The sequence below is a fragment of the Melanerpes formicivorus genome, unplaced genomic scaffold, assembly GCF_026170545.1.
Source record: "Melanerpes formicivorus ecotype bairdi unplaced genomic scaffold, bMelFor1.0.p_v2 SCAF_313, whole genome shotgun sequence".
NCBI classification, from domain to species: Eukaryota; Metazoa; Chordata; class Aves; order Piciformes; family Picidae; genus Melanerpes; species Melanerpes formicivorus.
Genome location: NW_027142665.1, coordinates 107,421 through 134,596, shown reverse-complemented (window position 1 = coordinate 134,596; position 27,176 = coordinate 107,421).

Genomic DNA, 27,176 nt, shown 5'->3' with positions numbered 1-27,176 from the left:
TCTCCAGCTACTCTTGTGGTAGTAAAAGAAAAGCCCCACATGGGGGCTGGATAGACATACACACTATTATTGGAAGCCTAAAGGGCAGTGCTTCTTGTAAGACTGCTCTAGGGCTTCCTAAAGACACCCATGTCCCAAACCATGACAAATGGAGAGCTGGAAGAAACTCTTTCCAGTGAGGTTGGTGGAGACACTGGCACAGGTTGCCCAGGGAGGTGGTGGATGCCTCCTCCCTGAAGGTGTTCAAGGGCAGGCTGGGTAAGGCCTTGGGCTAGCGGCAGGTATCCCTCCCCATGGCTGGGGTTCTGGAACTAGATGATCTTTCAAGTCAAACTACTCATGAGGTGGTAGGTATTAGGTTGGACTTGCTGATCTCTGAGGTCTTCTCCAACCTGGCTGATTCTGTGACTCTCTGACAGGAGTCTCCTTGCGGGGTGGATGTTTCCTCCGCGCCACCACAGAGCTCTTCAGCCCTTGCAGCAGCCTTCCCCGTGCTGATTCTCAGCAGATGTGGTGCTAATGCCTAACAACTTAATCTCAGTGCCTTAATATAGTGCTGGGGTGTGATAAGTCCCAAATTGCTGTCATCATGGGGGTGAGGACGCTCTGGTCATTGTTCAGCACTGTCCTCCTCTGGTGATTACATGAAGGGCAGTGCATTTTCTTCCACCACTCTGCTTCCAAATTTAAAGCCATTCAGGCATTGGACACTTCTCTTTCTCTAAGGGCTTTAATGAGAGGCCAGGATGCAGATGCTGTGATAAGGCCATGACAGACTGCAAGTGGAGAAGCAATATTAAACTTGACCGATTACAGGAGGCCAAAGTCTGCCTCCAGAAGCACAGTGACGCTCAGAGCAGGGCCCCAGCAGCCCTGCTAAGCCAGCTCCTACCACCACTGGGGAGGGCAGAGCAGAGGACACAGCCTCAAGCTGCACCAGGGGAGGTTTAGGCTGGATGTGAGGAAGAAATCCTTCCCAGCAAGAGAGATGTGCTGTCCAGGGAGGTGGTGGAGTCATCATCCCTGGAGATGCTCCAAAAGGGATTGGATGTGGCACTTGGAGCCTTGGTTTAGTTGTCAGGAGGTGTTGAGTATTAGGTAATAGGTTGGGCTTGATCTCTGAGGTCTTATTCTAACCTTATTGATTCTATGATTCTATAAAGACCTTCCCAGCAAGAGAGATTGGCCATTGGAATGTGCTGCCCAGGGAGGTGGTGGAGTCACCATCACTGGAGGTGTTCAAAGAGGGATTGGATGTGGCACTTGGAGCCATGGTTTAGTTGTCAGGAGGTGTTGAGTATTAGGTAATAGGTTGGGCTTGATCTCTGAGGTCTTATTCCAACCTTATTGATTCTATGATTCTATAAAGACCTTCCCAGCAAGAGAGATTGGCCACTGGGATGTGCTGCCCAGGGAGGTGGTGGAGTCCCCATCCCTGGAGGTGTTCCAAAAGGGATTGGATGTGGCACTTGGAGCCATAATTCAGTTAGTCATGAGGCATTGGGTGACAAGTTGGACTCAATGACCTCTGAGATCTTTCTCTGTGATTCTATAAAGAACTTCCCAGCAAGAGTCATTGGCCATTGGGATGTGCTTTGCACCTCACTGTCCAGGCTTTGCTGCCAGCTCTGCCAGCTGCCAGCCTGCACTGGCAGAAGCAGGATGATGGAGGAGCCAGCAAACACAGCTTGGAAATGCCTCTATTATCCAGGGACAATGGGAAAGTGGAGATTCATCTCAGTTATCCAGTCCTGGGGACTGGGGGAAACGTTAGCTGTGCTCCTTTTCTTCCAGACTCTGCTGGACAGCTAAATCCCATCCTAAGCTTATGAAATATCACCTGCTCTTTATGGATAGAGCTGATGGATTTGCTGGTGGCCTGGACTGACATCTCTGTGGTTGCCTCTTTCTAACCCTGTGGTCTTTGGATCTGAAGGCAGCCCTGATAGAGCAGATGGAAACACAAAGGTAACTCAATCTGCCTTGCTTGGTGTCAAATGTAATAAAAAGGGGGCCCAGAGCCTGAGCCTGGGGCTGTAAATTTTCCTTCAGCACTGCTCCTGTCATCCTGCTCAGATGCTTCTCCTGCATCTTTTCCCTGCTCTGCCTGGTCCCACCACTGAGACTCGTGTGCTGTCACTTCCTCCAACTGCCAGCAAAGGATCTGATCCATTGGGATTTAATTAGTCTGGCAAGGACAGGATTACTTGATAATCTGAAACTAGGGACATCAGACAGGCAGGGTCACCAGGGAACCACAGAACTGGAAAAGGCCTTGAAGGTCCTCTTCAGCCATTGACCTAACACCACCGTGGCTGCTAAACCATGTCCCCAAGGGCCATGGCCACAGGTTTCTTGGACACCTCCAGGGATGGGGACTCCACCACCTCCCTGGGCAGCCTGTGCCAATCCCTGACCACTCTTGCAGCAAAGAAACTTTTCCTCATCTCCAACCTAACCCTCCCCTGGCCCAATTTCAGGCCATTTCCTCTTCTTCTATCACCTGATCTTAGAGAGAAGAGGCCAGCCCCCACCTCACTGCACCTTCCTTTCAGGTTGAGAGCAATGAGGTCTCCCCTCAGCCTCCTCTTCTCCAGACTAAACCACCCCAGTTCCCACAGCTGCTCCTCACCAACCCTGTTCCCCAGACCCTTCACCAGCTTTGTTTTCCTCCTCTGGCCACACTCCAGCCCCTCAGTGCCTTTCTTGGAGTGAAGGGCCCAGAACTGAATGCAGTCTATGAGGTGCAGCCTCCCCAGAGCAGGATGTGGAAGATGGAAACCAGTGAGACAAAAAGGTCAACAAGAGAGCACACCTCTGACCAGGCTTCCCCACAGAGACCCTCAGTGTCACTCAGATGCCCACCAAATCTGACTTTCACCTTGGGTCTCAGGATTTAGGTTCCTGCCCAGCTGGGTTTCTTTGTTTCTGTATTTGTTTATGTGACCTAGAGAGGGGAAAGAGGATTGGAAGAGGCTGCCCAGGGAGTTGGTGGAGTCCCCATCCCTGGAGGTGTTCAAGAAACCTGTGCCCATGGCACTTCGGGGCATGGTTTAATGGCCATGGTGGTGTTAGGTCAAGGGTTGAGGATGTTCAGTCTGGCTGTTCAGTCTGGAGAAGAGAAGGCTCTGAGGTGACCTCATTGTGGCCTTCCAGTATCTGAAGGGGGTTACAAGAAGGCTGGGGAAGGACTTCTCAGGATCTCAGGGAGTGATAGGACTAGGGAGGATGGAATGAAGCTGGAGGTGGGGAGATTCAGGCTGGATGTGAGGAGGAGGTTCTTCACCATGAGAGTGGTGAAGCCCTGGAATGGGTTGTCCAGGGAGGTGGTTGAGGCCCCATCCCTGGAGGTGTTTAAGGCCAGGCTGGATGAGGCTCTGGGCAGCCTGATCTAGTGTGGGGTGTCCCTGCCCATGGCAGGGGGATTGGAACTGGCTGATCCTTGTGGTCCCTTCCAACCCTGACTGATTCTATGATTCTATGATCTTCAAGGTCGTGTCCAAGAAAAAGGGGATGGACTTTGCTTTTGCCAAAGCCCAGGTGACAGCAGGAAGGGAGCATGGCTGATGCAGAGAACAGGCTCTGCTCTGCTCCATGTGGAATGCTGGAAGGGAGAGCCTGGCAGGACTCATCCCTGGCTTGTCTGCAGCACGGGAAACACCACCATAAGAGGCTAATTATTTCCACTTACCTAATGGCTTTGTTAAATAGTGAGGAATAAAAAGCCATCTGCACATATGCAGTGCACACAGCCTCCCCTCTGTGTCTGCTCCAACTGGCTTTGTCATGGGATGAGTGTGAGAGGAGATTCTTCCCTTTTACTCTGCTCTTGTGACACCCCACCTCGAGTTCTGTGTCCAGTTCTGCTGTCCTCACCATAAGAAGGACACAGAGCTGTTGGAGCAAGCCCAGGGGATGGCCACAAGGATGATCCAAGGGCTGAAGCACCTCTGCTATGAAGACAGGCTGAGGTACCTCAGGTTGTTCAGTCTGGAGAAGAATCCAGGGCGACCTCATTGCTGTCACACAGCATCTGAAGGGATCCTACAGGAAGGCTGGAGAGAGACTTGTCATGAGGGTGTCTAGCAGCAGAACAAGGGGGAATGGTTTGAAGCTGAGGGAGAGTAGGCTTAGACTGGATCTTAGGAAGAGGTTCTTCAGTATTAGGGTGGTGAGGCTCTGGAATGGGCTGCCCAGAGAGGTTGTGGATGCCTCTTCCCTGGGGGTGTTCAAACCCAGGTTGGATGAGGCTGTGAGCAACATGATCTAGTTGAGAGATGTCTCTGCCTGGGTCAGGGAGGTTGGAGTAGATGATCTTTGATGTCCCTTCCAACCAACCCCTAGCATTCTATGATTCTGCAGGCTGGGAGGGCCAGACCTGCTCCAGCAGCTCCATGGTGCTGGTGGCATTGGGAGTGCCACTAGCTCCATGGCTAGGGTCTCAACATCACCTTGCCAGCTGAGATGGGAGAACAAAGCTCCTACATGGGCTCAGCAGATGGGAAGGGAGGCTGCAGCTCCAGATGGGATGTGGGCCTTGCAGAAAGCTCAGCCAAAATACATTTCTGCAGCAAAGGTTTCCATCTTGGTCTGGAGAAAACCAAACCAAAACAAAGAAAACAAACCCCAGTGGGAACCTCCTCACTTTTTATCTAGAACAGATTGGTTTTGGCTTGTTTGAAGTTTTCCTGGCAGCTCAGCAGCACAAGGAAAGGGGGATGGCACTGCTTGCTTTAGTCATCTAAGTTACACAGCAGAAGAGTTAAAGGCTGGAGGACCCTAGAAGAGATAGCAGAGGGAGAGAGAGGTCCATGTCACAGCCCCACAGCAAGCACTCCTTGCTCAGCTCCCTGACTCCTCCTTCACACCCTTGTGCTGACTGAAATTCCACAGGCAGAGCGTCCCAGCCAGACACCCCCACCCTGGGCAGTGGCAGGGACCTCATCCTGCATCCCTGGGAGCTGGGAGGGCTCAAACCTGGCAGCAGCCTTGGAGAGAAGAACAGCATCTCTCCCTCCCCTCCATACACTGGAACAGGCTGCCCAGGGAGGTGGTGGAGCCAAGAAAAGCATGGCCATGGCACTTTGGGGACACTCTTTAATGGCCATGGTGGTGTTGGGTTGATGGCTGGAGTCCATGATCTTAGAAAGCTTTTCCAACCAAAGCAATTCCATGGTTCCATCCCTTCCCTGTGTAAGAGCCATTTGCCCCAGCTGAGCAATCCCAGCTCCAGGGCTGTGCTACACTGCACCTGTTTGCAGCATGCTGGGGTCCTTATCTGTGCCCAGGCACAGCTGTAATTAGAGGGGTGGATGAGGGGGGGGCTGGGAGATTGAATGTCCCAAATCACATCATCTCTATTGCTTCCTATTAAAGCATCCCATGACGTGTGCTGCAATAAACAGGCAGACAAATAGCAGCTTTAAAATGTGATCCCCACAAGCTGTTTTGAAAAGGAGTTATCTCAGCAGAGCCTTAGCTACAATTACCCCTGCTGCTGGCTCCTCTTCTGCCTCCCTCCCTGGGAAAGGCCTGAGCCAGCACCTCCTGATTTATGGGGCTCAAAGACACAGAGCACAGCCATGACAGGGGAGCTGGTTTTCAACCTCCTCCTTTATAGAGACACGGATGTCAGAGTGGGTTCAGCCCCAGATTTGCTCTCCAGCCCCAGGAAAAATGATATTGCTGGGTAGAATGTGTCTTCCAGACTCTACATGTCAGTTCTTACCTGGAGAAGCAGAAGCTGCACAGGAATCATAGAAACATTGAGTGGTTGAGGCTTGAAAGAGACCTTTAAGGTCATCATGTCCAGCCCTTAAGCCAGCATTACCAAGCCCACCACTAAACTGTGTCCCTTAGCACCACATCTACGTGGCATTTAAATCCCTCCAGGGATGGGGACTCCACCACTGCCCTGGGCAGCCTGTTCCAGGGCTTGACAACCCTTGCAGGGAAGAAATCCCTCCTGATGTCCAACCTAAACCTCCCCTGGTGCAACTTGAGGCCATTTCCTCTCATTCTATCACCTAATACTAGGGAGAAGAAACTGACCCCCATGTCACTCCAGCTTCTACTCAGAGAGTTGTAGGGAGCTATCAGGTCTCCCCTTGGCCTCCTTTTCTCCAGACTAAACAATTCCCAACCATCCACCCAACATCACCATGCCCACTCAACCACGTTCCAAGGTGCCATGGCTACACATGTTTTGAACAACTCCAGAGATGGTGACTCCACCACAGCCTTTTCCAATGCTTGACCTTATTCCAGTGGCTCTGTGCAGGAGAGGATGTGGCTAAAGGACACATGGGGAAGGGAAGGGACCAAATTGGAACCTCACAAAACCCTTCCAATATCTGGGACTCTCTTCATCCTCCTTGGCCAAATTCATGCTGCAAAGAATAGGAATCAAAGACTGAAATAGGCTGCCCAGAGAAGTGGTTGAATCATTCTCCCTGGATGTACTTAGAAGCCATCTAGAGTCATAGAACTGTTGAGCTTGGAAGAGACCTCAGAAGTCATCAAGTCCAACCACTTGTCTAGAGCTCACAATCCCACCACTACTTCCAAGCTAATACTGCTGAACCACAGGCAACCAAGAACAAGAGGACACAGTTTCATGCTGTGCCAGGGGAAGTTTAGGCTGGAGGTGAGGAGAAAGTTCTTCCCAGAAAGAGTAATTGGCCATTGGGATGTGCTGCCCAGGGAGGTGGTGGAGTCCCCATGCCTGGAGGTGTTCCAAAAGGGATTGGACGTGGCACTTGAAGCCATGGTTCAGTTAGTCATGAGGTGTTGGGTGACAGGTTGGGCTCAATGATCTCTGAGGTCTTTCCCAACCTTATTGATTCTATGATCCAATGATCCTAGGATGCAATGATTCCATGCCTCCCGAAGGCACAGGTGTGCCATGGCAGCAGGGCCATGCTGTGGCAGCAGGGCCGTGCCGTGGCAGCGGGGCCATGCCGTGGCAGCGGGGCAGTGCCGTGCGGTGCCGTGGCAGCGGGGATGTGCGGTGCGGTGCCGTGGCAGCAGGGATGTGCGGTGCCGTGGCAGCAGGGATGTGCGGTGCCGTGGCAGCAGGGATGTGCGGTGCCGCGGCAGCAGGGATGCGCGATGCCGCGGCAGCGGGGATGTGCGGTGCCGTGGCAGCGGGGATGTGCCGTGCCGCGGCAGCAAGGATGTGCGGGGCTGTGCCGTGCCGTGGCAGCGGGGCCGTTCGATGCCGTGGCAGCAGGGATGTGCGGTGCCGTGGCAGCGGGGCTGTGCCATGCCGTGGCATCGGGGCAGTGCCGTGCCGCAGCAGCAGGGATGTGCGGTGCCGTGGCAGCGGGGCCGTTCAGTGCCGTGGCAGCGGGGCCGTGCTGTGCCGTGGCAGCGGGGCCGTGCCACGCCGTGGCATCGGGGCAGTGCTGTGCCGCAGCAGCAGGGATGTGCGGTGCCGTGGCAGCGGGGCCGTTCAGTGCCGTGGCAGCAGGGATGTGCGGTGCCGTGCCGTGCCGTGGCGGCGCGCCTCTGGGAGCCCATTACCGTTTTATGGAGGTCACCCTCACCTAATTACGCCACTGTTCCGCCCAGCCCCGGCCTGACCCTGCCTGATCCCGAAACGGATTAACATGTCCTGGTCACTTGAGCGTGTGGTGCAGCGTCTGCCCGGGGAAGGGCAGGGGCTGGGGGGCGAGCTGCCTGGATCTCAATGTTAGTTTGACCCCGGGCGCTCCATCCCCCCGCGGCGAGGCCCCCGGGCGGACCTGCTGAATGGGGCTTTCATTTCCCTGACCCCAGGGGTCAGCTGTTTTCGGAGCATGAAATATGGCTGCCGCTGGACAGGAGGGGAAAGAGATAAACCTTGGCTGAGGAGCCTTAACAGGCCAATGAGCCGTGACTAATGATGATTGGGGTTTGTCTTTCCCCCGGCATAATTTATCGGGCTGCTGACCACTTAGCGCACCGCTGAGGGGGGAATTAACTCCTTCGGGAGCGGCGCCACAGGGCTCTGCCCCGGGAGCTCCTTGTCTGCTCCTTGCTCATCCTATTGAGACACTGGAGTGTGGCCAGAGAAGAGCAACGAGGCTGGGGAGGGGTCTGGAGCACAGCCCTGGGAGGAGAGGCTGAGGGAGCTGGGGTTGCTTAGCCTGGAGAAGAGGAGGCTCAGGGGAGACCTTCTTGCTCTCTCCAACTCCCTGCAGGGAGGTTGTAGACAGGTGGGGGTTGGTCTCCCAGGAAACCAGCACCTAGAACAAGAGGACACAGTCTCAAGCTGTGCCAGGGGAAGTTCAGGCTGGAGGTGAGGAGAAAGTTCTTCCCAGCAAGAGAGATTGGCCATGGGAATGTGCTGCCCAGGGAGGTAGTGGAGTCCCCATCCCTGGAGGTGTTCAAGAGGGGATTGGATGTGGCACTTGGAGCCATGCTTTAGTTGTCAGGAGGTGTTGGGTGATAGGTTGGACATGATGATCTCTGAGGTCTTTTCCAACCTTATTGATTCTGTGATTGTGATTCATAGAACAGTCTAGAGGGGAAGGGACATTGAATGTCATCTAGTTCCAACCCTTCTGCTATAGAAAGGGGAACCTCCCACCAGCCCAGGTTGCTCAACCTGGCCTTGCACACCTCCAGGGAAGGCATATCCACAACCTCCCTGAGCAACCTGTTCCAAGTGTTTCACCACCCTCACTGCAAAGAATTCCTTCCCACTCTCCAGTCTCACTCTGATGTCCTCTGTGACGCCCCAGCTGTTTCTTGCAGCCAGAAAGAGAGCCATGAAGCGTGGTGAGCCTTTTAGCTGGGGGAGCATGGCGCTGCTGGCTGGCGGGCGGCCGACGCGAGCCGCGACTGCCCCAACAAAGGAGGCGGCGTGTCAAACACTGCTCTTACATCTTCATCACAGGGCTCCATCAAGGCCTGCAGCTTTCTCCTGGGAGGAAAGCCTGAGCCCAACAGCACGTTCCCAGCAGCACTGCCATCCATCTCTGTCAGCCTGTGGACAGATGGGTGGGCAGGGATGCTCCCTCTCTTCCCGGCTGCAGTGCGGGCAGCCTGAAGAAGGATGGCAGCAGCCCCACGACCAGCAAAGGCTGCAAGAGCAGGGGTGGGTGCTAGGATCCAAGCCCTGATTTCAGTTTGGGGTTCTAATTTTGGAGGGGTTAATTGCAAAAAGTTGGATTTGTCATGGTCAGGAGCTGGAGGAGAGGCTGACACTGGAAGAGGCTGCCTAGGGAAGTTGTAGATGCCTCCTCCCTGGAGGTGTTCAAGGCTACTTTGGACAAAGTAGGAGTCGATGCTCTTTGAGGTCTCTTCCAACCTCAGTGATACTGTGAAATAGCAGCGACTGGCTTGTGAACAGCCCTGGAGGAAAGGACCTGGGGGTGCTGGTAGATGAGAAGCTCAACAGGAGCCAGCAGTGTGCACTTGCAGCCCAGAAAGCCAATCCCATCCTGGGCTGCAGCAAGGGAAGCACAGCCAGCAGGTCGAGGGAGGTGAATCTCAAAAGGTACCAGGGTTGGTTGTTGCTCTGCAGATTTCTTGCAGAAGAGATGTTTGGGAAGAGAGGGAGAAAATGCCTCCTTCTCTACCCATGCAGCAAACTGGCACCTCCTGACCTACCTTCCCAACACCATCCAAGCCAACATTCCACCTCCTGTTTCACCTCCCCTCGTGAGACACCTTCCTGTGACTGTTGTTGTTATCACTAAAGCAGTGCCCAGGCAGGAGAGACAAAAGTCACACAGCTCAGCCCTTTTCCTCCCAGGTGGAGGACCACACACGAGCATGGCTGGTGGTACCAGAGCAACCTGTACCTCAGAAACAGCAAAGATGCAGGAGATGGGGAAGAGATGGCAGCCAGCATGGGAGTAAAGATGGGAGGAATGTTAGACTGAGTCAGTGGATGGGAGGGGTGGGGGGAAAGTGGTGGTGGAACCAAAGTAAACAGGCTGAGAAAGTGAGCTCAGTGCATCCCAGGGTGGATGCAGACCTTCAGGGCTCTGCAGCCACAGTGATTAGCCAAGACATGATCCAGCCTTCTCTGGCCTGATGCAGGCTAAGAGGTCATCAGCAGGCTGATAAAACAGAGTATCTTCAGCTCCTCTTGGAGCAGGGAGGGGGGATGTGGCCAAAACTGCAAAGGTCTCTGAGCAAACAGCCTTGCCAGCCCCCAAAAGCATCAGTAGCCACTGGGCTCTGCTCTAACCCTACCCCCCACCCCCAAACCAGCCCCTTTGGGTGCAGAAGAGTCTGGCAAAGAAACTGGGCAGCTGCTTCTTCCTAGGCTGGGCTCAGATGCTGCTGTTAGAGTTTAGTTTGGGGAGGGGGAGGAAAACGGTGCAACTTTGCCCTTTTGAAGTGATATTGTTACCTGCTGTCAGGAAGCCTTAATGGATGGGAAGATGGCTCTGGGCTGGGCTGAAATTCCCGAGCCCAGCCTTGTAAAAGAAGATCTGAATGTAAAAGAGAGGGGGAAGATGTTTAACAGAGCCAAGACCTGGGGATCAAGAGGAGAGAGGAACATCCCAGCACATGGAGTTAACCCTTACAGCACCCATTGCTACAGCTCTGAAAGCTGATCTGGATAAATCCCAGGGAAAGAGCAGCACAGAATAAAGCAGGAAGGGGAAAAAATGAAAGAAAGAAGGAAGTTGAGTGTCTTTAGAAGAGTACCCTTCAAAAGCATCCCAGCTTGGGGGTTGGAAGAGGAGCTGTGGTTTGTCTTACCCTGAAACCTCTGCTTTGCTCTCCTGTGCCTCCGGGGCAGCAGCAGAGCTCCCAGCCCACGGCCGGCGTGGGATTGGTGCTGCTGCAGAATCATTAACTCGGCTACAGATGCTCGTTTGGATCAACAGCCCCTGCTGTTGTTCTGCACATGTGAGTTACTGGGGGAGCTGCTGAAAGGTTCTGGATTTATGGCCTTGGAAAATGATTTATTTTGCTAAGCCCACAGCTGATAAAGCTGGGGAAAGGCCAGGGTGTGATTTCCCTGCCCTGCCTCTCCCTCAAGCACAGCATCTCAGAGCCAGGAGCTGTGCAGAAGGGCTCCAAAAGCCAGCCACAAAACCCCCACTGCTCCCCAAAAGCCAGCCACAAACCCCCCACTGCTCCCCATGGTGGTGAGCACTGGCTATGCAGATCTGTCTCTGTCTGGCCACAGACCCAAGCAATCTGCTCTGGTCTCAGTACTGAGCCATCCTCAGAGAGGAACATAAGCAGGGTGGGATCATTTAAAGACCTCTTACCCAAAAGTTCCTGGATTCACAGAATGGTTTGGGTTGGAAGGGACCTTCAAGATCACCTAGTTCCAAACCCCCTGCCATAGGCAGGGCACCTCCCAGCAGATCAGGCTGCTGAGAGCCTCATCCAACCTGGCCTTGAAGGTCTCCAGAGAGAGGGCATCCACAACCTCCCTGGGCAACCTGTTCCAGTGTCTCAGCACCCTCAATATAAAGAATTTCTTCCTAGTCTCCAGTCTAAATCTCCCTTCTTGAAGCTCAAAGCCGTTCCACCTCATCCTAGCACTGCACACCCATGCAAAAAGTCCCTCCCCTGCTTCCTTCTTAGCCCCTTTCAGTTACTAGAAGGCTCCAGGGAGACCTTACAGCTTCTTTCCAGTAGCTGAAGGGGGCCTGACCCTGCACCCAACCTACATCATTTTGTGAGAGAAGCTGTTCACATTTTGAAAGATGAAACTCAGGAAAGGAGAACTTTGAGATTTGGGTCAGAGATTGCAGGAGGGCAGCAGCTTAGGGCCCTGTGAGCTCAGACTGATGTCCTGGCCAGCTTTGCCTGTAGTCCCAAACTGCTCCACTGACCATCCTCTCCTCTCTCATGCGCCCATCAGAGATGCTGGGGACATTTAGATCTCCCAGGCAACCAGCACCAGAACAAGAGGACAGAGTCTCAAGCTGTGCCAGGGGAAGTTTAGGCTGGAAGGGAGGAGAAGATTCTTCCCAGAGAGAGTTGTTAGCCACTGGGATATGCTGCCCAGGGAGGTGGTGAAGTCACTGTCCCTGGAGGTGTTTAAGAGGGGATTGGATGTGGCACTTGGTGCCATGGTTTAGTAGTCATGAGGTCTGGAATGGGTTGTCCAGAGAGATGGTTGAGGCCCCAGCCCTGGAGGGGTTTAAGCCCAGGCTGGATGAGGCTCTGGCCAGCCTGATCTAGTGTGAGGTGTCCCTGCCCATGGCAGGGGGGCTGGAACTAGCTGATCCTTGTGGTCCCTTCCAACCCTGACTGATTCTTGGGTGACAGGTTGGACTTGATGATCTTTGAGGTCCTTTCCAACCTTATTGATTCTATGAAGAGGGCAGATTTAGACTGGCTGTTAGGAAGGCATTCTTGCCAGTGAGGGCAGTGCCCCACTAGAACAGGGTTGCCCCACATCAGCAGTTAGCTGTGGCCACCCCAGATCCACCTCTTCAATCCCCACTGGGATAAAGCAGCTGTGGCACTCCCTGGGATCCAAGTGGTGCTCTAACTAAGGGTTACCAAAGCCCTCATTAAGCAACCCAGGGCTGGCTTTCCTGAAGGGGAGGGTGGGGAAAACCCCCAACCATCTCCCTTTACAAGTCCAGTGCCCAGGAAAAGGCTCATCTCAGGCTGTTCTAGATAAGGGAAAGAGTAGGTATGCCCTGAAATATTTCTATTGCTTCAAAGTTCATAAATCTGTTGGTTTAAAACTGTCAACAAGAAAGAGGAAATATGAGCTAGAGACATGGTTATCACCAGGAAAGGAATTTCCTCCAAAGGGAGAGCAAGACAGTAAGGCCAGGAAAGAGGGACAGATAGGGAAATACCTCTAGGAGATGTAAGGAATCTGGATGAGCCTGAGCCCTGAATAGCTTTTCATTGACTCCAGCACAAGAGGAGGATGCTCAGGGAAGGTTTGTTTTCAGCTCAGCAGAAGGAAAAGAAGAAGAAGAAGAAAAAACAGAGGTAATAGAAACCTTATGGGTTTATTGTTATTAATTGTTGGCTTGCTTTGGCTTTTTCTTTGTCAGCCTTTGAAGAAGTTCAGGGGATAGAAAGAAAGCCCTTTGATCAGCTGGCCTGGTCCTGCTCTTTGGTAGATTTGAGCTGATGTCTCCAGTCGTGTAGGAAATGGGCTGTGTGGTCTGCAGGGCATGAAGAAAGGGTCAAAACCCACGGGGAAGAGAAAGGAGATTCTGAGGAAGGACCTTTTGGGGTTAGCCTGAGGAAGGGGAGTGACCAAAAAAGGGAGGATGAAGAGGAGAGACCAAGGATTGAGGAGATGGGTGCTGGACACTGGGACTGCTTTTGGTTTGGGCAGGATGAGAGAGGGATGGCAGTGACCCTCAGAAGCAGCTTTTCCACCCAGAAGGATCCAAACCACCAACACTGCTCAACTTTGCTACCATGGCATCAGTGTCTCTCAGAACACAGCCTCCATTTAAGACCATCCAGACTCTGCCCCTGCTGGTGATGTTCATCCTTTCCCAGCTGTTGAGCATCCTGGGACATCACTGCTTGTACAAAAGGAATCCTGAATGGAATAGAATTAACCAGCTTGGGAAAGACCTTGGAGATCATCCAGTCCAACCTGTCACCCAGCACCATCGATCAACTCAACCATGGCACCAATGCGGTCTGTGGTGACAGGTTGGACTCAATCTTTGAGGTCTCTTCCAAGCTTGGGGATACTGTGATACCAAGGGCCTCATCCAGGCTCTTCCTAAACACCTCCAGTGCTGGTGACTCCACCACCTCCCTGGGCAGCACATTCCAATGGCCAAAGAAGAGCTGACTCATTCCCAAAGAGCGATGGGGAAAGGATCAGGAGTGCTCAGCACGGAATCAGGAGGTGCCTGCAGAAGAGTGAAGGGATGGGAGCCACACATGGACTGAGCACTGTGACTGCCATCACTCCAGAGGGTGGTATGGTCACTGTTAGCCATGAGGTGTTGGGTGACAGGTTGGACTTGATGATCTCTGAGGTCTTTTCCAACCTTATTGCTTGTATGATTCTATGGTACTCCATGAAGATGCTGGGCTGCCTTACAGGTGCATCCACAAACCCTCTGAGGATGGAAAGTGGCTCTGAAGCAGAGCTGTGCCTGTGCAGTCTCCCAGTGCTAATGGTGCTGAAACCTGGGCATTTGAGCTATCTGCTTTACTGCATCACCAGGCTTCAATGGTCACAGCCTGCTCTGAGCAGGCAGAACCTCCCCATCACCCCCATGCTGCCTGCTGCACCTCTTCTGGGAAATCACCAAGAGCTCCAGTTCCCAGAGCTGTCAGAGCAGCACTCAGCCCACCAAGAACACATGCCAACAAAACACATCCCAGCAGATAAAGGATCAGACAGCCTGAGCTCTCCAGCTCCCACCTGAGAGAGCAGCGCAGCAGGCCACATGCCCCCTGCCTGAATCTCATCCTCCCTCTCTCTAAAAAGGGTTCTTCTGCAAGCCCCCCACCCCCACCCCCTCCCCACCCCTTTTCCTTCTCCTTTTATCTCATTCTGCCCCGGCGTGCCCACCCTGCCTTAGGGCAAAGTTCCCAGCTCTGCCAAGCCCTCCCCAAAGGGTTCTCAGCCCCATCCACCCTGGCTCTGCTCCCTGGGGAAGTGGTAACTTGCTCCTAGGAGAATGTTTACATTCACCCATAAGTACAACTCCAGCAGTTGGCCCTAATAGTCTGCTCTGTATACTTTAGTGAGTACTTAGGGCCATTTGCTTTGAAAGCCATTATGGCTCATGTGATTTCCCTCAAAGCCTTTTGGAGGGGCTTTGTTTTGACAGGAGGGCATTAAGGGGGTGAAACTGATAGCATAAGTACCACTTACAGACTTTGATCAGCTTGGGTCATAATTCTCCTGGAGAAAGTCTTGTATATAGTAGAGGAGGAAATTAATTTTATTGCTGCTGTGGCTTTTTTCCCCCCCCCCCCCTCCTCCCCTCCCTGCTACACTTGTGCTCGGGCTTCAGGGACGTTTTCTTCCCAGCCCACTCTGCTCAGAGCTAGGGTACAAGGTGGACTGCTCCTCTTCCTCCCTTTCCCATGGCGAGGGGGTGGAAAGGGGCAGCCAGCACGGCCTGGGATTCCATCTCAGTCCCCAGGAGGATGGTTTCCTCCAACACCATAGCTTAGAGGAAGGTTTGGGTTGGAAGTGTGAGAAACAGACTCACTGCTGAAAATTTATAACCAGTTTATTGCAAAATAAAGGCAACACAGCGCTGGGCACAGAGCGAGTTTGCTAGAGGCGCACCCTGACAACACCAGGTGAACTGGTAGAGACGGCAAACATACATATTGAGGTATTAAAAGGTATATGCCCCAGCAGCTCCCACCCCTCTCCATCAGGGCTGAGACAAAACCTGCACTTTTGACCTGGCCAGTCTTTAGACCTGTTGGCACCTCACCTTTCTTTCCCAATACCCCACACAATGCAGACCATCACCAACCACTCAGCCCAACAATGGAGCCCCACAGTCCCCAGTAATTCCCCTTGCGAAAGCCAAGTATTATAACCGGTTTCTTACAGAAGGTACCTTAAAGATCCTCTTAGAGAGTCATAGAATTGTCAGGGTTGGAAGGGACCTCAAGGCTCAGCCAGTTCCAACCCCACTGCCATGGGCAGGGACACCTCACACTGCAGCAGGTTGCTCACAGCCACATCCAGCCTGGCTGCAAACACCTCCAGGCAGGAGGCTTCCACCACCTCCCTGGGCAGCCTGTGCCAGGCTCTCACCACCCTCATGGGGAAGAACTTCTTCCTCACATCCAATCTCAATCTACCCATTTCTAGTGTTGCTCCATCCCCCCCAGTCCTATCCCTCCCTGACACCCTCAAAGGTCCCTCCCCAGCTTTATTGGAGCCCCCTGCAGATGCTGGAAGGCCACAATTAGGTCTCCCCACAGCCTTCTCCTCTCCAGACTGAGCAGCCCCAACTCTCTCAGTCTGGCCTCACAGCAGAGCAGCTCCAGCCCTCTGCTCATCCTCATGGCCCTTCTCTGGACACCTCCCAGCTCCTCCAGATCTTTCCTGTAAGATAGGCTCCAGAACTGGCTGCAGTACCCCAGGTGGGGTCTCCAGCTCCAAACCCTCTGCCTCCTCCTGAAGGCTTCCTCTTCAGAGTGGATTGATAAGTGAATGCATTTCCCAGATATGCTTTGATGCTCCTTTTTTTCCTCCTTTCCTTTCTGAAAAGAAACACTGGAGGGGGGGTAGGGAAGAAATGGTCTACAAATGAGGCACAAAAGCAGAGAATTACTGAATGAGGAGAGCAGACTCAAGGAGTCTCCAGGTTAAAATAGTGAAATGAGCAAAACATCAACAGCCTGAACAGCTCCTGCTCCTCCACCACCATTTCTGCCCCCCATCCCAGAGCTGCAGGCAAAACCCTCACCAGCCAAGAGGCCACCCAGAGGAGCTCAGCCCCAGCCAGGAGCCCCAGGCAGCACCCGTGGGTGACACTGTGTGATGGTCTAATGCCCATCCTGAAAACAGGGCGGGGGGAGGGCTTGAGAGTGCTCTGCCCTCCCTGCAGGCTATTTTCCCCCTGGGAAACTGAGTCTGTTCCACTTCCCCCTCCCTGCCCAGCTAGGCTACAAACCTTTTTCAGGGAGGGCATTAACCCAGCACATACTGAAGGAGTCATCGATCATAGCCCTAACAACCGGGGGGCCACCAGGCCCCCCGGCCTTTGTTGTCACCACCACCAACACCCAGTGTGCACCAGGGGCACTCACCAGGGATGAGAGGAGGATCCTCCAGCCCACAATGGGCTCAGCTTGGGGCTGCTGCCCTTCCTGGTGGGGATTAAATAGGGGAGTGTGTGGGGAGGGCCAAGTGGCTACACCTGGGGTGGGAGGAGACTCCAGCAGAGCTCAGGTGCTCTGGGTTTGAGGGGAATGAAGGGGGAAAATGGAGCAGGTGAGGGACATTGAGGGTGTCAGGGAGTGATGGGACTAAGGGGAATGGAAAACATAGTAATGGGTAGATTGAGATTGGATGTTAGGAAGAAGTTGTTCCCCATGAGGGTGGTGAGAGCCTGGCACAGGCTGCCCAGGGAGGTGGTGGAAGCCTCCTGCCTGGAGGTGTTTGCAGCCGGGCTGGATGTGGCGGTGAGCAACCTGCTGTAGTGTGAGGTGTCCCTGCCCATGGCAGGGGGGTTGGAACTGGCTGATCCTTGAGCTCTCTAACAATTCTGAGATTCTAAAACCATTTTGCAGTTCAGGCTGGATGTTAGGAAGAAATTCTTCCCAGCAAGAGAGATTGGCCATGGGAATGTGCTGCCCAGGGAGGTGGTGGAGTCCCCATCCCTGGAGGTGTTCAAGAGGGGATTGGACATGGCACTTGGAGCCATGGTTTAGTTAATCATGAGGTGTTGGGTGATGGGTTGGACTTGATGATCTCCAAGGTCTTTTCCCACCTGGCTGATTCTATGATTCTAGGAACTAGATGATCTTAAAGGTCCCTCCCAGCCCAAACCATACTATGGAAGCAGCCTGTGTTCTGCAGGAAGAGTTAAACTTGGCCATTGGAGCTTTGGGCCACATGAGTAACACCAAGGAGAAGCTCAGCCAGTGAGGAAGAGGTGCAGGAGCCAAACTCCCCCACAAATGAGCTGGTCATAAAAGAAGCAAAGAAAAAGAGACTCCTTGAACCATCTCCCTCTGCCTTCTTTGCTCCCATTTCTGTTGTCTGCTCCGCTGGTGATCCAGCTGTCACTTTCCCTTGGTGCCACTCAGTGACAGGAGGGGAGAGGAGAGCATGGACAAGCAATCTGCAGGAGCTGATAGCCATCTGCAGTTGTCACACATCTCAGCAGCACCTTGTCAGCAGGTAGGAGCTGGCTGTGATCTGTAGCCTGCGGTCGACAAGGATGTTCCCTCCTCTGAAGAGAAGCTGCTGATGCCACCCAGGAGTGCAGAGCTGTCTGAATCTGTTCCCCCTGTCCCAAAACTCTATCAGCTCAGGGTCTGGTTCTCTCCTCTCTGGGGGACTGCAGATAATTACTTGGTGGTGAATGGTGCCACAGCCAGCTGGCAGCCAGCCACCAGTGGTGTCCCCAAGGGATCAGTGCTGGGCCCTAGCCTGTTCAATATCTTTATTGATGGTCTGGATGAGGGCACTGAGTCCATCATCAGTAGATTTGCAGATGACAACAAGCTGGGGGCAGGAGTTGATCTGTTAGAGGGTCGGAGAGCTCTGCAGAGGGACCTTGCCAGGCTGAACAGATGGGCAGAGTCCAAGGGCAGGAGATTGAACACATCCAAGTGCCAGGTGCTGCACATTGGCCACAGCAACCCTAGGCAGGGCTACAGGCTGGGGGCAGAGTGGCTGGAGAGCAGCCAGGCAGAAAGGGACCTGGGGGTACTGGTTGATGGTAGGCTGAACATGAGCCAGCAGTGTGCCCAGGCGGCCAAGAAGGCCAATGGCATCCTGGCCTGCAGCAGGAACAGTGTGGCCAGCAGGAGCAGGGAGGTCATTCTGCCCTGTGCTCAGCACTGGTCAGGGCACACCTTGAGTCCTGTGTCCAGTTCTGGGCTCCTCAGTTTAGGAAAGATGTTGAGATGCTGGAAGGTGTCCAGAGAAGGGCAACAAAGCTGGGGAGGGGTCTGGAGCACAGCCCTGTGAGGAGAGGCTGAGGGAGCTGGGGTTGCTTAGCCTGGAGAAGAGGAGGCTCAGGGGAGACCTTCTTGCTCTCTCCAACTCCCTGAAGGGAGGTTGTAGCCAGGTGGGAGTTGGTCTCTTCTGCCAGGCAAGCAGCACCAGAACAAGAGGACACAGTCTCAAGCTGTGCCAGGGGAGGTTTAGGCTGGATGTTAGGAAGAAGTTCTTCCCAGCAAGAGAGATTGGCCATGGGAATGTGCTGCCCAGGGAGGTGATGGAGTCAGCATCCCTGGAGGTGTTTAGGAAGAGCCTGGCTGAGGCCCTTGGTGCCATGGTTGAGTTGATCAGATGGTGCTGGGTGAGAGGTTGGACTGGATGATCTCAAAAGTCTTTTCCAACCTGGTTAACTCTATTTCTCCTCCACTCTATTCCTCCTCCACTCTATTCCTCCAGGGTAAACACTTCACATGGAGGGAATTCCTCCTGACCATGTGGCAGCCAAGTTGTTTTTGGTCTGGGGATTTTCTGAGGAGCCTGATGTCAGCTCAGGAATAGAATCCTAGAATAGCTTTGCTTGGCAGAGGCCTCCAGCATTGAGTCCAGCTGTTAACCCAACACCACCATGGCCCTTAAACCAGAGCCCCAAGTGCGTTGTCCACATGCCTGTTGAACACTTCCAGGGATGGTGACTTCACCACCTCCCTGGGCAAGCTATTGGCAGAGATGCCTGAAAGAAGGTGCTGCTGAGGCTGACAGTTCAGGGAAGGATTAAGTTGAAGGTGAATGTCACTCCAGGAGGAGCAAGGAAAGGAGAAGGAAATCAGGGGAGCAGATGGCAGGACCCTGGCTGGTGTAAAGAATGAATCCTTGAAGCACTGGGAGGGGGGGAAGAAGGTTTGTTGTTGTTGTTGGTTTTGGAGGGGTGGTGGTGTGGGTGATGGTGGGGGGTAGTGGGGGGTGTGTGGTGGTGATGATGGTGGAGGAGGTGATGGTGGGGAGGTGGGGGGGGTAGTGGTGGAGTGGTGGTGGTACCCTGGTGGTGGTGGTGGGGTGGTGATGAGGGGTGGGGTGATAGGGGTGGAGCTGTCTGGGTGGTGGTGGTGTGGTAGTGGTCTGGTGGTGGGGTGGAGGTGATGGTGCTGTGGTGGTGGTACCCTGGTGGGGGGGGGAGTGTTGTGGTGGGGGCACGGTGGTGATGATGGTGGTGGTGGTACCCTGGTGGTGGGGGCAGTGGTGTTGTGGGGGTTTTGGTGTTGTATTGGTGGGGGGGTGGGGGTGGTGGTGCAGCGGTGGTGTTGGGGTGGTTGTGGTGTTGTGGTAGTGTTGGTGGTGTGGTATTGGTGGGATTGTGGTGGTGTTGGTGGGGTGGTATTGGTGGGGTGGTGATGGTGGGATTGTGGTAGTGGTGGTGGTGTGGTAGTGGTGTGGTGGTGATGGTGGGATTGTGGTGGTGTTAGTGGTGGGGTGGTGATGGTGGGATTGTGGTGGTGTTGGTGGTGGGGTGGTGATGGTGGGATTGTGGTGGTGTTGGTGGTGTGGTAGTGGTGGGGTGGTGATGGTGGGATTGTGGTGGTGTTGGTGGTGGGGTAGTGGTGGGGTGGTGATGGTGGGATTGTGGTGGTGTTGGTGGTGGGGTGGTGATGGTGGGATTGTGGTGGTGTTGGTGGTGTGGTAGTGGTGGGGTGGTGATGGTGGGATTGTGGTGGTGTTGGTGGTGGGGTGGTGATGGTGGGATTGTGGTGGTGTTGGTGGTGGGGTGGTGATGGTGGGATTGTGGTGGTGTTGGTGGTGGGGTAGTGGTGTGGTGGTGATGGTGGGATTGTGGTGGTGGTGGTGGGATTGTGGTGGTGTTTTCCTCCTCCCACCCTCCTCCCGAGCTGGCAGAAAGCCAGCATCCTTGCATTTCTTGACTGCTCAGTTCCAAAAAGGGGTGGGGTGGGGAAACACCCAAGCCAACCCCAAACCCCCAACACATCTTAGAGCCATCAACAAACTCCATTGGGGCTGCAAAGCTGATTTGTTTTGAGCTGAGAGTAGAAAAGGAATGTCAAGGAGAAGCCGTTTCCAAGCAGCAAAGTCCATCCTCTGCGTGGGGGGAAATGGCAAAAGGGCACACTGACATTTACCTCTTCCCCCCCCCCACCTCCTCCTCTCTCCCCTTGGTTCCTGAACACAAATTTGCCAAAGCCAACAGGCTGTTGTTTGCTGATGGAGATCTGCTTTGACAGGGTTTTTCCAGCCCGGCTTGGCTAGCTCCGCGCAAACGTTTCCGCTCTGGGTTCCAGGCTGGGTTTGGCAGGGGTTTGAGGGTGAGGATAGGGAGAAGGGGCTGGGCTTTTTTTTCTTTTCAGGGCCCACCAGTGATGCATCACCCTGTCAAAGGACCCAACTCCTGCTTCCAGGCAGGCCTCAAAGCAAGGTTGGCTCTGCCTGGCCTGGGCAGGGAGTGAAGCTCTCCCTGAAGGTGAAATGCTGACAGGAGATGGATTAGGGCTTGATGGCTGCTGACCCAAAGTGAGGTCCCAGTTCAGGCTTCACATGGGATGGGATCCTTTTTCTGCATCCATTTCCTACTGCCTCTAGCAATAGAGTACCTCCTGGTGCACAGACCATAGAAGCAATAAGGTTGGAAAAGGCCTCAGAGATCATCAAGTCCAAGCTGTCACCCAACACCTCCTGATGACTAAACCATGGCTCCACATCCAATCCCTTTTGGAACACCTCCAGGGATGGGGACTCCACCACCTCCCTGGGCAGCACATTCCAATGGCAAATTACTCTCTCTGGGAAGAACTTTCTCCTCATCTCAAGCCTAAACTTCTCCTGGCACAGCTTGAGACTGTGTCCTCTTGTTCTGGTGCTGAGTGAAGAGGCCATCCTCCACCTGGCTACAGCCTCCCTTCATGTAGTTGTAGAGAGCAAGAAGGTCTCCCCTGAGCCTCCTCTTCCCCAGGCTAAGCAGCCCCAGCATGCTCAGGACTGGCTTGGAGGTTCACTCAGGCTGTGTTCAATTTGTGGCCCATAACCATCTTCTATCTGGAAAGGTGGAGTAAGATACCTCTAGGAGCAAAGCTCTCAGAGGCTTTAGTTCAGCTGGGCTGATGTGCAGCTGCAGCCCACCCAAAGGGCCCAACACAGCCCATGTGGGACACCCCTGGCTTTCAGGGGTGGTTCTGCCAGGCTACAGGACTCTCCTCCAGGGTTTTCTGGGTGTCTTTTCTCGTTGTGATGCAGTTCCTGGATCACTGCAGGAATACCAAATGAAGAGAGGAATTTTGTCTGGCTCTAGCCAAAGGCAAGGGAAGTGTCTGCTTGAGCTGTTTGTGCTTGTTCTATTGTCCTTGGCAAAAGGCTGGTGCCTCCTGAGATGGTTAAGGAGGTGGAAAGATTCCTCTTGAGGAGCTGATCCATCTTTTCATTATGGTTAGACTAAACATCAGCTTAGGCTAGACATCGCTTTTAGGTTGCCAGTGTTAGGTGGGATTAATCCCACTCCAAATGCCTCACAGAAACGAGCTATGGGGAATAGAGAGTGACCATCTTCTCCCACTCTACCTTCACCCATGCTCCATTTCGTTACCAAAAGCTGTGGTGGCCTTCCAGGATCTGCAGGGGGCTCCAAGAAAGCTGGGGAGGGACTTTTGAGGATGTCAGGGAGGGATAGGAGTGGGGGGGATGGAACAAAACTATAAGTGGGTAGATTGAGATTGGATGTTAGGAAGAAGTTCTTCCCCATGAGGGTGGTGAGAGCCTGGCACAGGTTGCATAACCAGCAGGTCAAGGGAGGTGATTCTCCCTCTCTACTCCACTCTGGTGAGATCCCACCTGGAGCTCTGTGTCCGGTTCTGGAGCTTCTGTGCCAGGAAGGATCTGGAGGTACTGGAAGGTGTCCAGAGAAGGGCCATGAGGATGAGCAGAGGGCTGGAGCTGCTCTGCTGTGAGGACAGACTGAGGGAGTTGGGGCTGTTCAGTCTGGAGAAGAGAAGGCTCTGAGCAGACCTCATTGTGGCCTTCCAGGATCTGAAGGGGCTCCAAGAAAGCTGGGGAGGGACTTTTGAGGGTGTTAAGGAGTGATAGGACTGGGGGGGATGGAAAAAAACCTAGAACTGGGGAGATTGAGATTGGATGTTAGGAAGAAGTTGTTCCCCATGAGGGTGGTGAGAGCCTGGCACAGGTTGCCCAGGGAAGTGGTGGAAGCCTCATCCCTGGAGGTGTTTGCAGCCAGGCTGGATGTGGCTGTGAGCAACCTGCTGCAGTGTGAGGTGTCCCTGCCCATGGCAGGAGGTTGGAACTGGCTGATCCTTGAGGTCCCTCTCAACCCTGACCATTCTATGATCTGCAAGGATTTCTCTCTCCCTTTCCTGCTGTAAAAAACAAAGAACCAAAGTCGAGAGAGGGGCATGGGGGTGGGGGGGGGAGGGGGCAAGAAAAACTATAAACTAAACCTCAACTGTGTCTCTGAGAACAGCAGGTTTTCAGCTCAGGCATTGTCTGCTGAAATGTGATCTACTTTTTCCTCTATGCAAACAGATTCCCCAAACAATTGGGACTTTAATCCAGGAGAGTGCAACATAGCTGCACTTTGCTTAAGCTTAACCAGCTGCAGCCAAGTGTCTCAGCTCTGCTGGCTGTGTGGCCCTCCTCTGCCGTCAACAGGCCGTAGATGTATGGAGAGAGATCCCCACCACACAGCTTGGTTGGCTTCAAAGGGCACTCAGATATCTATCTTGGAGAGCTGCAGCGTGCCAAGACACACAGCAAGTCGTTTCTTGCCTCGGAGTGCAGCCCTGGCCCCGTACCAGCTGCGGGAACTGGGACCCTGCTCCATCACCACGGTGTTTCTCAGCTGCTTTGCTGTAACAGGAGAATGAAAAGGTCTCAGATCCACTCCTCTGGCCTCAGTGAATACAACTGCCAGTTACTGAGCAGGGAGATTGCAAACAGATTCCCCAGTGAACCTGGAAACCCAGCACTCCTCAACACAACCTCCTCAGGTTGGACTCGCTGAGCTCAAAGGTCTCTCCCAGTCTGGTTAATTCTATTCTCAGCTTCAGCTTTTGGAGCTGCACAGACATTGCTGGGTCACAGGAGCTTAGAATAGACCAATTTAATAGAATAAACCAGGTTGGAAGAGACCTTCAAGATCATCATGTCCAACCCATCAGCCAATCCAACCCACCTAAACAACTAACCCATGGCACCAAGCACCCCATCAAGTCTCCTCCTGAACACCTCCAATGATGGCAACTCCACCACTTCCCCAGGCAGCCCATTCCAGTGGGCAATCACTCTCTCTGTATAGAACTTCTTCCTAACATCCAGCCTAATCAGTACCCTCAGTACCAGCCTGTCAGTACCCTCAGAGCAGCAGGGCTCAGCAGAGCACAGCTCTGGCCTTTGCTGTCCCATCCTGCACACCAAAGTCTACATCCAGTGAGTATCATAGAACCAACAAGGTTGGAAAAGACCTCAGAGATCATCACAGTCCAACCTGTTACCTAATACCTAACACCTCCTGACAACTGAACCATGGCTCTAAGTGCCACATCCAATCCTTTTTTGACCACCTCCAGGGATGGTGACTCCAACACCTCCCTGGGCAGCACATCCCAAAGGCCAATCATTCTCTCTGAAGAATTTCTTCCTAACATCCAGCCTGAACCTCCCCTGGCACAGCTTGAGACTGTGTCCTCTTGTTCTGGTGCTGGTTGCCTGGGAGAAGAGACCAACCCCCTCCTGGCTACAACCTCCCTTCAGGGAGTTGGGGAGAGCAAGGTCTCCCCTGAGCCTCCTCTTCTGCAGGCTAAGCAACCCCAGCTCCCTCAGCCTCTCCTCCCAGGGCTGTGCTCCAGACCTCTCCCCAGCCTCATTGCCCTTCTCTGGACACATTCAGACCCTCACAGAGTGCTGTGGTTGGATCCATGAGAGGTAGCTAAGCAAGCAAGTGCACAACCAGGAGTTCAAACGTGTCCATGCAGGGGAATTCAGAGGGGAATCTGCAACTCAGACTGAAACCAGCCAGCCTAAAGCTCCATTTTTCACTCAGCCAAAGCTGATGAAATGTCTCCCTTCACATCCCCACATCTCTCCTGCATGCAAGAGATTTATCTTGCTTGAAACCATCTGAATGTTCCCACAGGGACTTTGCAGTGCAGGTCTGCTCTCCAGCAAACAAGCAAACTGCAAAGCCAAGCCATGCTCAGGTCCTGCCTTGCCCAGAAGCACAGGAGGTCTTGAAGCTGGTGCCAAGGGTTTCCCTTGGGTCTGCAGCTGATTCACAGTTAGGACCAAACTCCAACTGTATTTCACCACAGGCAAGACCAAGGACCTCAGCAAAGCTCCTTCCCTCCCATCTTGGTAGACCTGAGGACACTGCACCATGAAACAACTTCTTAACAGCATTCAGCCACTCTGGCTACTCCCCCAAGGGCTGGAAAGAAGTCTCCGAGCTTAAGAGCCAAAAAGCAGCTGTGGCATTTTGTGGCCAACCCTATGTGCTCTGGCAGCAGCAGATTCTACCAAGGGGTTACAGGCTGCTGGACCTCCCTGGTGTGATGAGACTCAGCTGCTGGAGGCAGGAGAAAGCACTTCAGATAAGAGGCCAGGAGAGAAAGGGAAAGGAAGGAGAGAAAGGGAAAGGAAGGAGAGAAAGGGAAAGGAAGGAGAGAAAGGGAAAGGAAGGAGAGAAAGGGAAAGGAAGGAGAGAAAGGGAAAGGAAGGAGAGAAAGGGAAAGGAAGGAGAGAAAGGGAAAGGAAGGAGAGAAAGGGAAAGGAAGGAGAGAAAGGGAAAGGAAGGAGAGAAAGGGAAAGGAAGGAGAGAAAGGGAAAGGAAGGAGAGAAAGGGAAAGGAAGGAGAGAAAGGGAAAGGAAGGAGAGAAAGGGAAAGGAAGGAGAGAAAGGGAAAGGAAGGAGAGAAAGGGAAAGGAAGGAGAGAAAGGGAAAGGAAGGAGAGAAAGGGAAAGGAAGGAGAGAAAGGGAAAGGAAGGAGAGAAAGGGAAAGGAAGGAGAGAAAGGGAAAGGAAGGAGAGAAAGGGAAAGGAAGGAGAGAAAGGGAAAGGAAGAAAAGAGAGAGCAAGCATGCTGGATATTCAGTGCTGTCAGTCACAGCTCTCACAGGGTCCCTGTGGAAGAGGCTGGAGCCAAAAACGTCCTCACTTGTGTTCCTCCAGGCAGGGCAGTCAATGTCCTCAGCTGTGCTGCATGTACAGGACACTCCTCGCTGGCTGGTTCACACCCTCCCCAGGGAAGATGCCTCCAACACCTCAGCTGCTGACCCAAGGCAATGCAGAGAAATTCCAGCTGACAATTTATTGATAACATCAAGCAACACTTGAGCTTCTCTGTGGACCTGAGCACTCTCTGCTCAGGAGGAGACAGGTGGTGGGAGAAAAGGATGTTCCTTTGAAGTCCCACCTGGCCTTACACTTTCCTTCCTGCCACTTCCAGGTTCCTTCATCGAGGACAATCGATGTGGCCCAGCCCTCCCTCCCCTTGCTGACAGCTGAGGCATAACTTCAGGGCTCTGCTTGGATGCAGGAGCAGGTGTTGAGCTGATAAGGCAGTAAAGGGAAGAAACTCCAGGCATCTTGTACCAAGCAGACTTTTAGTGTTGAGTTTCTTGGCTTGTCTCTTGCCTGAAGGGAAGAAAGAGGGGAAGCAGAGCTCAGGAGATCAAATGATTGCTATAAACCAGGCCAAGCAGCTGGTCAGCAGGGCAGTGCTGGATGCTATCATGGACAATCCAGCCCCAAACACCAGCCAAAATATTCAGCTGGATCGTTTTTCCTTGAAGACCATCCTTGTTGTCACATTCCAGCCCTTGGGAAGGGAAAGCTGGTGGCAAGGAGCTGTGTTTCCTGCAGCACTCAGACAATCAACCAGGTTGGAAAAGACCTCAGAGATCAACAAGTCCAACCTGTCACCCAGCACCTCCTGCCAACTAAACCATGGCTCCAAGTGCCACATCCAATCCCCTCTTGAGCACCTCCAGGGATGGGGACTCCACCACCTCCCTGGGCAGCACATTCCAATGGCCAATCTCTCTTGCTGGGAAGAACTTTCTCCTCCCCTCCAGCCTAAACTTCGCCTGGCACAGCTTGAGACTGTGTCCTCTTGTTTTGGTGCTGCTTGCCTGGCAGAAGAGACCAACCCCCTCCTGGCTACAACCTCCCTTCAGGGAGTTGGAGAGAGCAAGAAGGTCTCCCCTGAGCCTCCTCTTTTCCAGGCTAAGCAACCCCAGCTCCCTCAGCCTCTCCTCCCAGGGCTGTGCTCCAGCCTTGTTGCCCTTCTCTAGCCACATTCAGGAGCCTCAATGTCCTCAATGTTGTCCTCTCAGTGTTGTAGTTTTGCCTGTAAATACAGCTTCCATTTGCTTCCAACTGAGCTGGGCTGGCAAAGTTAATGTTGGGGGGGAGAAAGGGGCAATTTCAACCCAGCAGCCAGGGCAAACAGAAGGCAGCAGGCAGGGGAGGAGGGAACTGGCTCCGAGGGCTCTGAGCCGGCTGCCGAGCAGCCAGCCGCGAGGGCAGCTTCCGAGGGCTCACTGCCGCTTTGTAGAGAGGAGGGAGAGACCTCCAGAGCAAAGCCTTGACTCCAAGCCAGGCCCAGGCAGTGTGCT